Source organism: Bombina bombina, chromosome 2 (genome assembly GCF_027579735.1).
Source record: "Bombina bombina isolate aBomBom1 chromosome 2, aBomBom1.pri, whole genome shotgun sequence".
NCBI lineage: Eukaryota > Metazoa > Chordata > Amphibia > Anura > Bombinatoridae > Bombina > Bombina bombina.
In genome coordinates this window covers 544,674,969-544,690,901 of record NC_069500.1, presented here as the reverse complement: position 1 = coordinate 544,690,901, position 15,933 = coordinate 544,674,969, and positions in this window count along the sequence as shown.

Below are 15,933 nucleotides of genomic sequence, written 5' to 3'. Positions count from 1 at the left end.
GGACAGATACCTGGGAAGTTTCTTGTTTAGATGAGAAGCCATCAGATCTATTTCTGGAAGTCCCCACATTTGAACAATCTGAAGAAATACCTCTGGGTGAAGAGACCATTCGCCCGGATGTAACGTTTGGCGACTGAGATAATCCGCTTCCCAATTGTCTATACCTGGGATATGAACCGCAGAAATTAGACAGGAGCTGGATTCCGCCCATACCAGTATTCGAGATACTTCTTTCATAGTCAGAGGACTGTGAGTCCCTCCTTGATGATTGATGTATGCCACAGTTGTGACATTGTCTGTCTGAAAACAAATGAACGATTCTCTCTTTAGAAGAGGCCATGACTGAAGAGCTCTGAAAATTGCATGGAGTTCCAAAATATTGATCGGTAATCTCACCTCCTGAGATTCCCAAACCCCTTGTGCTGTCAGAGACCCCCAAACAGCTCCCCAACCTGTCAGACTTGCATCTGTTGAAATTACAGTCCAGGTCGGAAGAACAAAAGAAGACCCCTGAACTAAACGATGGTGATCTGTCTACCACGTCAGATCGTGTCGTACAATCGGTTTTAAAAATATTAATTGAGATATCTTTGTGTAATCCCTGCACCACTGGTTCAGCATACAGAGCTGAAGAGGTTGCATGTGAAAACGAGCAAAGGGGATCGCGTCCGATGCAGCAGTCATAAGACCTAGAATTTCCATGCATAAGGCTACCGAAGGGAATGATTGTGACTGAAGGTTTCGACAAGCTGATATCAATTTTAGACGTCTCTTGTCTGTCAAAGACAGAGTCATGGACACTGAATCTATCTGGAAACCTAAAAAGGTTACCCTTGTCTGAGGAATCAATTAACTTTTTGGTAAATTGATCCTCCAACCATGATCTTGAAGAAACAACACAAGTCGATTCGTATGAGATTCTGCTAAATGTGAAGACTGAGCAAGTACCAAGATATCGTCCAAATAAGGAAATACCACAATTCCCTGTTCTCTGATTACAGACAGAAGGGCACCGAGAACCTTTGTAAAAATTCTTGGAGCTGTTGCTAGGCCAAACGGTAGAGCCACAAACTGGTAATGCTTGTCTAGGAAAGAGAATCTCAGAAACTGATAGTGATCTGGATGAATCGGAATATGCAGATATGCATCCTGTAAATCTATTGTAGACATATAATGCCCTTGCTGAACAGAAGGCAGGATAGTCCTTACAGTTACCATTTTGAATGTTGGTATCCTTACATAACGATTCAATATTTTTAGATCCAGAACTGGTCTGAAGGAATTCTCCTTCTTTGGTACAATGAAGAGATTTGAATAAAACCCCAGCCCCTGTTCCAGAACTGGAACTGGCATAATTACTCCAGCCAACTCTAGATCTGAAACACATTTCAGAAATGCTTGAGCCTTCGCTGGGTTTACTGGGACACGGGAAAGAAAAAATCTCTTTGCAGGAGGCCTTATCTTGAAGCCAATTCTGTACCCTTCTGAAACAATGTTCTGAATCCAAAGATTGTGAATGGAATTGATTCAAATTTCTTTGAAAAAACGTAATCTGCCCCCTACCAGCTGAACTGGAATGAGGGCCACACCTTCATGTGGACTTAGGAGCTGGCTTTGGTTTTCTAAAAGGCTTGGATTTATTCTAGACTGGAGATGGTTTCCAAACTGATACCACTCCTGAGGATGAAGGATCAGGCTTTTGTTCCTTGATGTGAAGAAAGGAACGAAAACGATTATTAGACCTAAATTTACCTTTAGATTTTTTATCCTGTGGTAAAAAAGTTCCTTTCCCTCCAGTAACAGTTGAGATAATAGAATCCAACTGAGAACCAAATAATTTATTACCCTGGAAAGAAAGGGAAAGCAGAGTAGAAGACATATCAGCATTCCAAGTTTTAAGCCATAAAGCTCTTCTAGCTAAAATAGCTAGAGACATATACCTGACATCAACTCTAATGATATCAAAGATGGCATCACAAATAAAATTATTAGCATGTTGAAGAAGATTAATAATGCTATGAGAATTATGATCTGTTACTTGTTGCGCTAAAGCTTCTAACCAAAAAGTTGAAGCTGCAGCAACATCCGCTAAAGATATAGCAGGTCTAAGAAGATTACCTGAACACAAGTAAGCTTTTCTTAGAAAGGATTCAATTTTCCTATCTAAAGGATCCTTAAAGGAAGTACTATCTGCCGTAGGAATAGTAGTACGCTTAGCAAGAGTAGAGACAGCCCCATCAACCTTAGGGATTTTGTCCCAAAACTCTAATCTGTCAGATGGCACAGGATATAATTGCTTAAAACGTTTAGAAGGAGATAATGAATTACCCAAATTATTCCATTCCCTGGAAATTACTTCAGAAATAGCATCAGGGACAGGAAAAACTTCTGGAATAACTACAGGAGATTTAAAAACCTTATTTAAACGTTTAGATTTAGTATCAAGAGGACCAGAATCCTCTATTTCTAATGCAATTAGAACTTCTTTAAGTAAAGAACGAATAAATTCCATTTTAAATAAATATGAAGATTTATCAGCATCAACCTCTGAGACAGAATCCTCTGAACCAGAAGAACCATTATCAGAATCAGAATGATGATGTCCATTTAAAAATTCATCTGAAAAATGAGAAGTTTTAAAAGACTTTTTACATTTACTAGAAGGAGGAATAACAGACATAGCCTTCTTAATGGATTTAGAAACAAAATCTCTTATGTTATCAGGAACACTCTGAGTATTAGATGTTGATGGAACAGCAACAGGTAATGTAACAGTACTAAAGGAAATATTATCTGCATTAACAAGTTTGTCATGACAATCAGTACAAACAACAGCTGGAGGAACAGATACCATAAGTTTACAGCAGATACACTTAGCTTTGGTAGATCCAGCACCAGGCAGCGATTTTCCACAAGTATCTTCTGACTCAGTGTCAACGTGGGACATCTTGCAATATGTAATAGAAAAAACAACATATAAAGCAAAATTGATCAAATTCCTTAAATGACAGTTTCAGGAATGGGAAAAAATGCCAGTGAACAAGCTTCTAGCAACCAGAAGCAATAAATAATGAGACTTAAATAATGTGGAGACAATAGTGACGCCCATATTTTTTTTAGCGCCAAAAAAAACCGCCCACATTATTTGGCGCCAAAAATGACGCCACATCCAGAACGCCAACACTTTTGGCACAAAAAAACGTCAAAAATGACGCAACTTCCGGCGACACGTATGACGCCGGAAACAGAAAAAAATTTTGCGCCAAGAATGACGCAATAAAATGAAGCATTTTCAGCCCCCGCGAGCCTAACAGCCCACAGGGAAAAAAGTCAAATTTTAAGGTAAGAAAAAATTGATTTATTCATATGCATTATCCCAAATATGAAACTGACTGTCTGAAATAAGGAACGTTGAACTTCCTGAGTCAAGGCAAATAAATGTTTGAATATATATATTTAGAACTTTATAAAAAAGTGCCCAACCATAGCTTAGAGTGTCACAGAAAATAAGACTTACTTACCCCAGGACACTCATCTACATGTTGTAGAAAGCCAAACCAGTACTGAAACGAAAATCAGTAGAGGTAATGGTATATATAAGAGTATATCGTCGATCTGAAAAGGGAGGTACGAGATGAATCTCTACGACCGATAACAGAGAACCTATGAAATAGACCCCGTAGAAGGAGATCATTGAATTCAAATAGGCAATACTCTCCTCACATCCCTCTGACATTCACTGCACGCTGAGAGGAAAACCGGGCTCCAACCTGCTGCGGAGCGCATATCAACGTAGAATCTAGCACAAACTTACTTCACCACCTCCATAGGAGGCAAAGTTTGTAAAACTGATTTGTGGGTGTGGTGAGGCGTGTATTTATAGGCATTTTGAGGTTTGGGAAACTTTGCCCCTCCTGGTAGGAATGTATATCCCATACGTCACTAGCTCATGGACTCTTGCTAATTACATGAAAGAAAATCTCTTTGCAGGAGGCCTTATCTTGAAGCCAATTCTGTACCCTTCTGAAACAATGTTCTGAATCCAAAGATTGTGAATTGAATTGATCCAAATTTCTTTGAAAAATCGTAATCTGCCCCCTACCAGCTGAGCTGGAATGAGGGCCGCACCTTCATGTGGACTTAGCAGCTGGCTTTGTTTTTCTAAAAGGCTTGGATTTATTCCAGACTGGAGATGGTTTCCAAACTGATACCGCTCCTGTGGATGAAGGATCAGGCTTTTGTTCCTTATTGTGACGAAAGCACAGACTTACTTCACCACCTCCATAGGAGGCAAAGTTTGTAAAACTGATTTGTGGGTGTGGTGAGGGGTGTATTTATAGGCATTTTGAGGTTTGGGAAACTTTGCCCCTCCTGGTAGGAATGTATATCCCATACGTCACTAGCTCATCGACTCTTGCTAATTACATGAAAGAAAAAAGGTGCTAAACGCAACAACACATCGACCAGTAAGGAAATATATAAGGAATATTTAATTACAATAATTATTAAAACAGTAGATATGCAAAGAACCACTGGTGGTATAAAATACTAAAAGAAGGACTATATGCGCATATATTAAAATCAGGGGCTTAAATGACATGAACAGAATACATATAAAAGCATAAAAGACATCCAGTGGATACTACTATTCTCCTCTATATATGTCTAATAGTTGCTGAAAAGGGCCAAAAAAAACCCAAAACATTGGTATTCTATTAGAAAAGCTTGTGATAGTTCATCCAAACAGATTAGTAATTTTCTAGTGTAAAACACTGTGTGCCACTTGTATCAGTTCTCAATGGATGGGTAAAGCCTCAAAATATCTTAAAATCTTGTACGTTTTATGTAGACATTACTTGCCTTTCTTCATATGTGAACTTTAAACGGCTTACAGGTATTTCTTACCCCGCAAATTAAGTTGCTCCTTTAGGCTACTTTCCACCTCTCAGTGCCTTCCACGAATCGCTGTGGCGGCGTGCACCTTGTGTGTATCGTTTCACTCACTTCCAGGTTCTGGTGTCACCTGGGTTGGGTAAGCCAATCACGGAGTAGTTTTTTCTCGATAAACTTTGTGCGGGTGCCTGTGCAAAATTCAAATGTCCAAGAATCTCCCTTCTTCTTTGCAGAGCGCTCTGTACATAGGGGTTAATAGGTATACAGATTTCCAGCAGGTATCATCTATGCGTTTCAGCCTCCTTAGAATCTTTTATATCAAGATGATCTGTAAAATGTGAGGCTTGCTTTTATAGACCAATAGGTCTTTGTTTGGAGGAGATCTATCTAAACATTTTTTGGAAGAACATAATAATGATCTCTCTGGATTCCAATTCTGGGGGATTAAAAAAGTAGATAAAAACTGGAGAGGAGGCGATTTTGAAAAACAAATACTCTATCAAGAGGCAAATTTAATCTTTGAATTTGGTAGTCTGACACCTGAAGGTTTAAATGCTGAATTAGATCTAAAACAATTCCTTTAAAAGAAACTAATAAAACGCATATGTATTTATGTATACTTATATGTGGCAATAGTTATGAATACATATATACCAGGTCATACTCATAGCCCCTCTATGTTCTTTCACTTTCATCTTTTAATACACTAGTATTAGATTACGTTGTTAGATAAGTATTCTCAATAAAATGGTATGAAACACTAGAAAAAGCATCACTAACACTAATGGGAATTATAGTAAAAGCACATAATAAGACACTAGGAGAGTATACACAGAAAGTGAATGAATATAAAAATAAATTACACATTCACACAAACAATGGCACTTATATTAAGAGACAGAAAGAAATATTGGAAGTTCTAAAATAACTAAAAGATAATATCATAAGTGACAAACTAAAAAAGTAACTAGGGATAAATGTGATTATTCAGAAATAGAAGGAAATACTTCAACACTTAGTAAAATACAAGAACCCAACACAAATGTAGAATTTAGAGACACAAAGAAACACTTAAAAGTTTTTCAAAAGAAAAATAAATCAGAAAATACACAATATAAAGAAAACACAAATAAAGAGCACAAAAATAGTCACACACCCAATAGAGACTATTACAAACAGAGAGAAGAGAGAGATTTCTATAGACATGAAAACAGACCCTATGAGAACAGTATAAGAAGGAATAATTGGAATAGACCGTACAACAACTACAGACGTGACAATAATAGACACTACGGGATAAATCAATCCTGGAGGCAAAATTATACAAAAATAAGCTATTTTCAAAGAAGAGAGAATAGGGGATAATACCATAATGAAAGCGATAATAGAGATGATTACAATTATAATGACAGAAAAAGAGACTGATAACTACACAAACCACATAAACTATACATATAGACGAGATAATATATATTTTGAAGGAAATAATAGAAACTATGAGAGAAACAGGAACTGGTATCCCAGACAATAGTTAAATGAAATAAAAAAATTCTGATATCAGCTTAAGCAACAGATTTGAGCCAATTAGAGATGAAGAAGAAAGGAATATGAAAAAACAAGACGATTCAAAAGAGAGAGTAGGGACCTCTAAACATTTTTTAGAACAGGAAGGGAGACCAAATGTAAAACAAAAGGGGAAAAGAGACAGAGAGGCAATAAAGGAGGAGGACGAAAGGACAGAAAACCAGAAGAGATTAAGATAGAAAAGAGTGGAATTTTTAATCTAAGTAAGATCGAACTCAATAAAAAAAACACAAAAAAATCATCAAGCGGTGATGCTTTCACACGCCTCAGCATGGGGGCCAACCCTGCCCCCAACGAGGTGGAGGGAACTGGAACAGGCCTCCCTCCCTGCCTATGTTGACCTCTCGGACCTACTGTGGGTTCCTCCACATCTGGCCGCACAGATTCCGATCTCTAACTACCTAGTCAAAGGCTGTCAATTGGCCTGGTTCCGCCTGAGACACCACCAGTTGATAGCCCCGCATCCCTCTCCTATACACCCAGTCACGTCGCTCTTGCAGGGGCTACCTAACATTCGGCTTGCCCCTTGGAGGGATATAGAGATTTCCACATTGGGTGATTTCTTCCTGGCCGAGAGTCTTCTTCCACCTCAGGACATGATTGCTAAATACGGTATTCCCCGACACCTGGAATTTGACTTTATGAGACTTAGATCCATGATGAAGGCATGGGGATTCCTGGTTGACAAGATCAGGAGACCCACGATCTGGAAGGTTAGATGGGGGGCGAGCCTGCAGTTGTTCAAACCCCTCACTACCCACTATGGAGCCCCCACCCTTGTGAAAACTGGACATATGGCTTCCTGGGAAGCTGAGCTGAGACTCACTTTCACGTCACTTGATTGGACTAAGGCGATACAACTGACTAAAGCTGCGCTTCATTGCACCACAATGTACGAACTTTATTTCAAACTTCTCACCAGATGGCACCTAGTGCCGACCAAGCTTCGGACTCTCTACCCTGAGCATTCGTCCCTGTGCTGGAGGGATTGTGGGGAGATAGGGACCCCACTTCATATGTGGTGGTCATGTGACAGACTCTGACCACTTTGGTCGAAAGTCAGCACGGCCTGTACGGCCCTAGAACTCCCGACCCCGGATACTCCGGGCCTTGCCCTCCTACACCTACGGGTAAGAAAGCTCCCTAGGCACAGGAGATACCTTCTAATCTATCTATTGACATCAGTTAAGATGTTAATTGCTAGGAATTGGAAAAAGCAGCAGCCCCCGAGATGGCAAACAGTCATTGACTACTTACAGTACATCAAAACAATGGAAGACTATGTCTTTAGAACAAGGAAACAGTCAGATCTCTTCTGCCTAATATGGGAACCATGGGAGAACTACCTGAAACCAAATCCATAATACCCTACTCCCCTGAATCCTAGAGACCGTCTTTCAACTGACCTATTTTTCCTCCCTTGAAGATGCACCTCGCTATGTGTGACCTTAAGTGCACTTCACTTCCTGGACCTTCCCCTTCCCCCCCCATCTCGATGCCCCTACCTCTTTTCCTAATTTCCCCTCCCTTCCCATTGGGAGAGGTGGGTGACAGACCCTATCAGTACTATTCTCATATATGCATTCCGCACGCCCCTACTATCCTACTTCACTTAGATGTCAGGCTTACTGTGTATGGCGTGTAGCACCATACGTTACCTAGAATACGGAATTAAACAAGAAAAGAAAAACCAAAACTTCCCTCTAGACAAACCACTACACATCCCCGGGAAAGTGACAATGCACAGCTAAAGTATGATTACTGGGCAAATCTGACCCCTATACAGGGCTAATCGACCCACTTTGAATGTTATTTGTCCTCTGAACAATCGCGTGTAATTGCGCTCACAAACATGTTAAATGAAAACTGTGTTGCGGTTTGGTTTTGTATGCTCATTGTTAATAAAAATTTATTTAAAAAAAAAAAAAAAAAAAACACAAAAAAGTCTTAAATAAAGGACTTTCTTTTGCCTCAACTAAACATTAATATATAAGGAAACTTACCCTCAAAAGGTATTTTATAAAACATCCTTGTGAAAACAGAGCTAATGTAAACTTAATACCCACACATATAAATAATTTTATACATACTAATCTACGAAAATCTAAGAAAATCTACCTTTTTTACAACAAATGAAAAAGGTGACAATTTGAAAACATTCAGACAAAGGATAAAAAAAGATTTAGAAAAAGCTGACAAGGGGGGGGGGTAGTGATCATGAGCACTGATGATTACATTAAAAAAGCACAACATTTTTTAGGAGATGTAAATACGTATAGGAAATTGTTATCTAATTCATTAGAAAAACAACAGAAAGAACTGAATCAGATCCTTAGTAAAGCTAGGGAAGTTAACCTTATAAATGAAAAAGAAAAATCTTTTCTTACTATTAAATTCCCAAAACCCCCAATTTTTTATTTTCTGCCTAAAGTACACAAAACTATAATTAACCCTCCAGGGCGCCTAATTATATTGGGCATTGACTCTCTGACTGCGAATAATTAACCCTCCAGGGCGCCCAATTATATTGGGCATTGACTCTCTGACTGCGAATTTATCCAAATATGTCAATCATTTCCTTAAAAAATATGTGAAACTTTTACCCTCGTATTTGAGAGACTCTACTGATTTCATAAACAATTTAAGTAAAGTTAATTGGGAAGATAATTACATTATGGTAACAAGTGATGTTGCATCTTTATACACCTGCATTGATCATGATCTGGGAAAAACAGCTACATTTTTTTTTCTAAAAAATGACCCAGATATGCAGGATGAACAGATAAATTTTATATTGGAATGTATAGTTTTCATTTAAAAAAATAATTATTTTAATTTTGATCAAACAACATAATTTATGTAAGGAACTTACCTGATAAATTAATTTCTTACATATTGGCAAGAGTCCATGAGCTAGTGACGTATGGGATATACATTCCGACCAGGAGGGGCAAAGTTTCCCAAACCTCAAAATGCCTATAAATACACCCCCCAGCACACCCACAATTCAGTTTAACGAATAGCCAAGAAGTGGGGTGATAAGAAAGGAGCGAGAGCATGAACAAGGAATTGGAATAATTGTGCTTTATACAAAAAATCATAACCACCACAAAAAGGGTGGGCCTCATGGACTCTTGCCAATATGAAAGAAATGAATTTATCAGGTAAGTTCCTTACATAAATTATGTTTTCTTTCATGTAATTGGCAAGAGTCCATGAGCTAGTGACATATGGGATAGCAAAAACCCAAGATGTGGAACTCCACGCAAGAGTCACTAGAGAGGGAGGGATAAAATAAAGACAGCTAATTCCGCTGAAAAAAGAATCCACAACCCAAATCAAAAAGTTTTAATCTTTATAATGAAAAAAACTGAAATTATAAGCAGAACTGAAACAGCTGCCTGAAGAACTTTTCTACCAAAAACTGCTTCTGAAGAAGAAAAAAACATCAAAATGGTAGAATTTAGTAAAAGTATGCAAAGAAGACCAAGTTGCTGCTTTGCAAATCTGATCAACAGAAGCTTCATTCTTAAAAGCCCAGGAAGTAGAAACTGACCTAGTAGAATGAGCCGTAATCCTCTGAGGCAGGGATTTACTCGACTCCAAATAAGCATGATGAATCAAAAGCTTTAACCAAGACTCCAAAGAAATGGCAGAAGCCTTCTGACCTTTCCTAGAACCAGAAAAGATAACAAATAGACTAGAAGTCTTTCTGAAATCTTTAGTAGCTTCAACATAATATTTCAAAGCTCTAACCACGTCCAAAGAATGTAAAGATCTTTCCAAAGACTTTTTAGGATTAGGACACAACGAACGGACAACAATTTCTCTACTAATGTTGTTGGAATTCACAACTTTAGGTAAAAATTTAAAAGAAGTCTGCAAAACCGCCTTATCCTGATGAAAAATCAGAAAAGGAGACTCACAAGAAAGAACAGATAATTCCAAAACTCTTCTAGCAGAAGAGATGGCCAAAAGAAACAATACTTTCCAAGAAAGTAATTTAATGTCCAGAGAATGCATAGGCTCAAACGGAGGAGCCTGTAAAGCCATCAAAACCAAATTAAGACTCCAAGGAGGAGAAATTGGCTTAATGACAGGCTTGATACGAACCATAGCCTGTACAAAACAATGAATGTCAGGAAGATTAGCAATTTTTCTGTGAAACAGAACAGAAAGAGCAAAGATTTGTCCTTCAAGGAACTTGCAGACAAACCCTTATCCAAATCATCCTGAAGAAACTGTAAAAGTCTAGGAATTCTAAAAGAATGCCAAGAGAATTTATGAGAAGAGCACCATGCAATGTAAGTCTTCCAAACTCGATAAAAATCTTTCTAGATACAGATTTATGAGCCTGCAACATAGCAATAATCACTGAGTCAGAGAAACCTCTATGACTAAGCGTTCAATTTCCATACCATCAAATTTAATAATTTGAGATCCTGACGGAAAAAATGAACCTTGAGATATAAGGTCTGGCCTTAATGGAAGTGGCCAAGGTTGGCTACTGGACATCCGAACAAGATCCACATACCAAAACCTGAGCGGCCATGCTGGAGCCACCAGCAGCACAAACGATTGCTCTATGATGATTTTGAAAATCACTCTTAAAAGAAGAACTAAAGGCGGAAAAAATATAGGCAGGTTGATAACTCCAAGGAAGTGTCAATGCATACACTGCTTCCGCCTGAGGATCCCTGGACCTGGATAGGTACCTGGGAAGTTTCTTGTTTAGATGAGATGCCATCAGATCTATTTGAGAAAACACATCTGGGTGAAGAGACCATTCTCCCGGATGTAAAGCTTGATGACAGAGATAATCCACTTCCCAATCGTCTATACCTGGGATATGGACAGCAGAAATTAGACAGGAGCTGGATTTTGCCCAAGCAAGTATCCAAGATACTTCTTTCACAGCCTGAGGACTGAGAGTCCCACCCTGATGATTGACATACGCCACAGTTGTGTCATTGTCTGAAAACCAATAAACTTCTCTCTCTTCAAAAAGAAGCCAAAACTGAAGAACTCTGAGAATCACACAGAGTTCCAAAATATTGAATGGTAATCTCGCCTCTTGAGATTTCCAAACCCCTTCTGCTGACAGAGATCCCAGACAGCTTCCCAACCTAAAAGACTCGCATCTGTTGTGATCATGGTCCAGGTTGCATGAACCGAAGAGACCCGTAGAACTATATGATGGTGATCTAACCACCAAGTCAGAGGTAGTTGAATATTGTGATTCATGGATATTAAATGTGATATCATAGAATAATCCCTGCACCATTAATTCAGCATTAAAAACTGGAAAGGTTTCATATGAAAATGATCAAAGGGAATTGAATCCAAAGCTGCAGTCATGAGACCTAAAACTTCCATGTATATAGCTACTGAAGGAAATAATAGAGACTGAAGGTTCCGACAAGCTGAACCCAATATAATTGTCTCTTGTCTGTTAGAGACAAAGACATTGACACAATCTATCTGGAAACCTAAAAAAAGGTGACCCTTGTCTGATGAATCAAGGAGCTTTTGATAAAAAGATCCTCCAACCATTTCTTTGAAGAAACAACAGAAGTTGAATCGTATTAGATTCTGCAGAATGAAAAGACTGAGCAAGTACCACAAGATCGTCCAAATAAGGAAACACTGAGAACCTTGAAAAGATTCTTAGAGATGTCGCTAGGCCAGAAGGAAAAGCTACAAATTGGTAATGCTTGTCTAAAAAAGAGAATCTCAGAAAATAAAAATAATCTGAATGAAAACAGAATATGAAGATATGAATCCTGTAAGTCTATTGTAGGCAAATAATGCCCTTGCTGAATAAAAGGCAGAATAGACCTTATAATCACCATTCTGAAAGATGGTACTCTAACATGACAATTCAAAAGTTTTTCTTTCTTTGGGACAATGAATAGTTCTGAATAAAACCCCAGACCCCGTTCCTGAAATGGAAATGGTATGAATACCCCAGATTACTCCAGGTCTGAAACACACTTCCGGAAAGTCTGCTCCTTTACTGAATAGCTAGAATATGTGAGAGAGAAAAAGACTTCTCACAGGCGGTCTTACTCTGAATCCTGTTCTGTACCCCAATCTAAGAAGTTTGGACCGAATTGAACCAAACAACTTTAGAAAAATCTAAACCTGCCCCCTACCAGCTAAGCTGGAATAAGGGCCGCACCTTCATGCGAATTTGGGGGCTGACTTTGATCTTTTAAATGGTTTGAATTCATTCCATTTTGAAGAAAACTTCCAATTTAAAACATGTTACTTGGGGAAGAATTAGGATTCTGTTCCTTATTAATAACAAAAACTAATATAAGCTTTAAGATTTACTCTTAGAACTTAATCTTGAAGCAAAAAAACTCCCTTCCCCAGAGTAACAGTTGAAAGTATTGAATCCAATAGTGAACCAAATAATTTATTACCTTGGAAAAATAAAAATCTGGATTTTTAGAAATCAAATTAGCATTCCAAGATTTAAGTCACAAAGTTATTCTAGCTAAAATAGCTAAAGACATAGATTTAACCTCAATTGTGAAAATATAAAAAATGACATCACAAATGAAATTATTAGCATGTTGAATCAACTTAACAATGCTAAACAAATCATAATCCGATACTTATTGCCCTAAAGTATCCAACCAAAAAGTTGAACCAGTTGCAACATGAGCCAAATAAATTGCAGGCCTAAGAAAAGGACCTGAAAATAAAATAATTTTCCTTAGATAAGATACAAGTTTCCCATCTGAAGGAACTTAAAAATAAATACTATTTTCCAAAGGAATAGTAGTATGTTTAGCAAGAGTAGAGATAGCCCCATTAACTTTGGGGATCTTTCCCCAAAACTCCAAACTAACTGCTGGCAAAGGATACAATTTAAAAACCTTAAAGAAGGAATAAAAGAAGTACCAGGCCTATTCCATTCCCTAGTATCAGGAACTGGAAAAAAACCTGAAGAAACCACAGGAGGTTAATAAGCAGAATTTAAATGTTAGCTAGTCTTAAAATCAAAAGGATTAGTCTCCTCAATATCAAATATAATCAACACCTTTTCACCAAAAAACGAATGTACTCTATTTAAAAGTAAAAAAGTAGATTTGTTAGTGTCAATATCTGTCAATATCTGATGAAGGATATTCTGAATCAGATAAATCCTCATCAGAGAAGGATAATTCAGTATGTTGTCGGTCATTTGAAAATTCATCAACTAAATGAGAAGTTTAAAAAAGACCTTACATTTTATTAGAAGGCGGGATGGCAGACAAAGCCTTTAGAATAGAATCAGAAAAATAATCCTATAAATTCCTAGGTATATCTTGTACATTAGATGTTAAAAGAATAGCAATAGATAATGCATTAATACTGATGAACTCTGCATGTAAAAACTTATTACAAACCATAGCTAAAGATAAAAATTCATAACATTAAAATAAATGAACTTAGCTTTGGTAGGACTGATATCAGTCATCAGGAATCCAACAGTGTTTTCTGATACAGGAACAGTTTTTGAGATATCTTGCAAATGTAAGAGAAAAAACAACATATAAAGCAAAATATCAATTTCCTTAAATGACAGTTTCAGGAATGGGGAAAAAAATGCAAACAAAATAAGCCTCTGAAAACCAGAAGCAGAATGAAATAAAGATTTAAATAATGTCAGAAATCTGGCGCCAAGTATGACACCCACAACTGACAAAATATTTTTTGGTGCCAAGAACGTCTGCAACAAACATGAGCGTCATAGATGACGCAACTATGTGAAAATTCTCGGCGCCTACAAAGATGCCGGAAATGACGAAAATACTTCAAGAAACATAATTCTCGCGCCAAAAAAGTCTCGCGCCAAGAATGACGCAATAAATTATAGCATTTTGCGCACCCGCGAGCCTAACAGCCCACAATTTAGAAAGAATGTCAATTTGAAAATTGAAGGAAAGAATTTTTTTTTTTTTTATATGCATTTCCCAAAATGAAACTGACAGTCTGCAAATAGGAAATATAATGAGAAACCTGAATCATGGCAAATATAAGTACAAACATTATATTTAGAACTTTACAAATAAAGTGCCAAACCATAGCTGAGAGTGTCTAAATAAAGGAAAACCTACTTATCAAAAGACACTCATCTACATAAAGTAGATAGCCAAACCAGTACTGAAACGAGAATCAGCAGAGGTAATGGTATATAATAGTATATCGTCGATCTGAAAAGGGAGGTAGGAGATGAATCTCTACGACTGATAACAGAGAACCTATGAAATAGATCCCCGTTAGGATGACCATTGCATTCAATAGGTAATGCTCCCTTCACATCCCTCTGTCATTCACTGCACTCTGAGAGGAACCGGGCTTCAGCATGCTGAGAAGCGCATATCAACATAGAAATCTAGCAAACACTTACTTCACCACCTCCATAAGAGGCAAAGTTTGTAAAACTGAATTGTGGGTGTGGTGGGGGGTTTATTTATAGGCATTTTCAGGTTTGGGAAACTTTGCCCCTCCTGGTAGGAATGTATATCCCATACGTCACTAGCTCATGGACTTGCCAATTACATGAAAGAAATTTTTTTACAACAAAAAGGGATGGCCATGGGTACCAAGTTAGCGCCCAGCTACGCTAATCTTTTCATGGGCCTATTTGAGAAAGAGACCATTGAGAAAGGACCATGGGGTGTGAACTTGGTACTCTATAAGAGATTCATCAATGATATTTTTATTATTTGGAAAAGAGACAATGAATTACTAACACTATTCTTAGAGGATTTAAATGACAATAAAAAAAAGGTCTTTCTTTTACTAATGGAGTACAAATAAAATCCACTTTCTTGATATTGAAGTAGAAGTTAAAGAAAGAATTATAAGCACTAGATCATTCTTCAAAAAGGTTGACTCTAGTAATTATGTCCATATAGAAAGTTGTCATTTGGATAAATGGGTATCTAATATACCAAAAGGGCAATTTATGAGAATGAGAAAAAATTGTAGCACAATAGAAGACTACCAAATCCAAGCCCTAGTGTTAAAGAAAACATTTATAGAAAGAGGCTATCAGGAAAATGACCTAGATAAAATGATAGAACAAATGAAACTGGTAAATAGAACAGATCTTATTATTCCAAAAAATTTAAAACAAACTATAGATAAAAAAGAGGAAAAACTTGTTATACCCTTTGTAATGAAATTTAGTGGACAACATCAATGAAAAAAAACAACAAAAAAAGAATCCTAAATAAACATTGGCACCTTATAAGAAAAGATCACATATTAGGGGATAAAGTAAAAAAATATCCAGACATCATTTTGAAAAAAGCCGATACTCTAAAAACATAATTTGTGTAAGAACTTACCTGATAAATTCATTTCTTTCATAATAACAAGAGTCCATGAGCTAGTGACGTATGGGATATACATTCCTACCAGGAGGGGCAAAGTTTCCCAAACCTTAAAATGCCC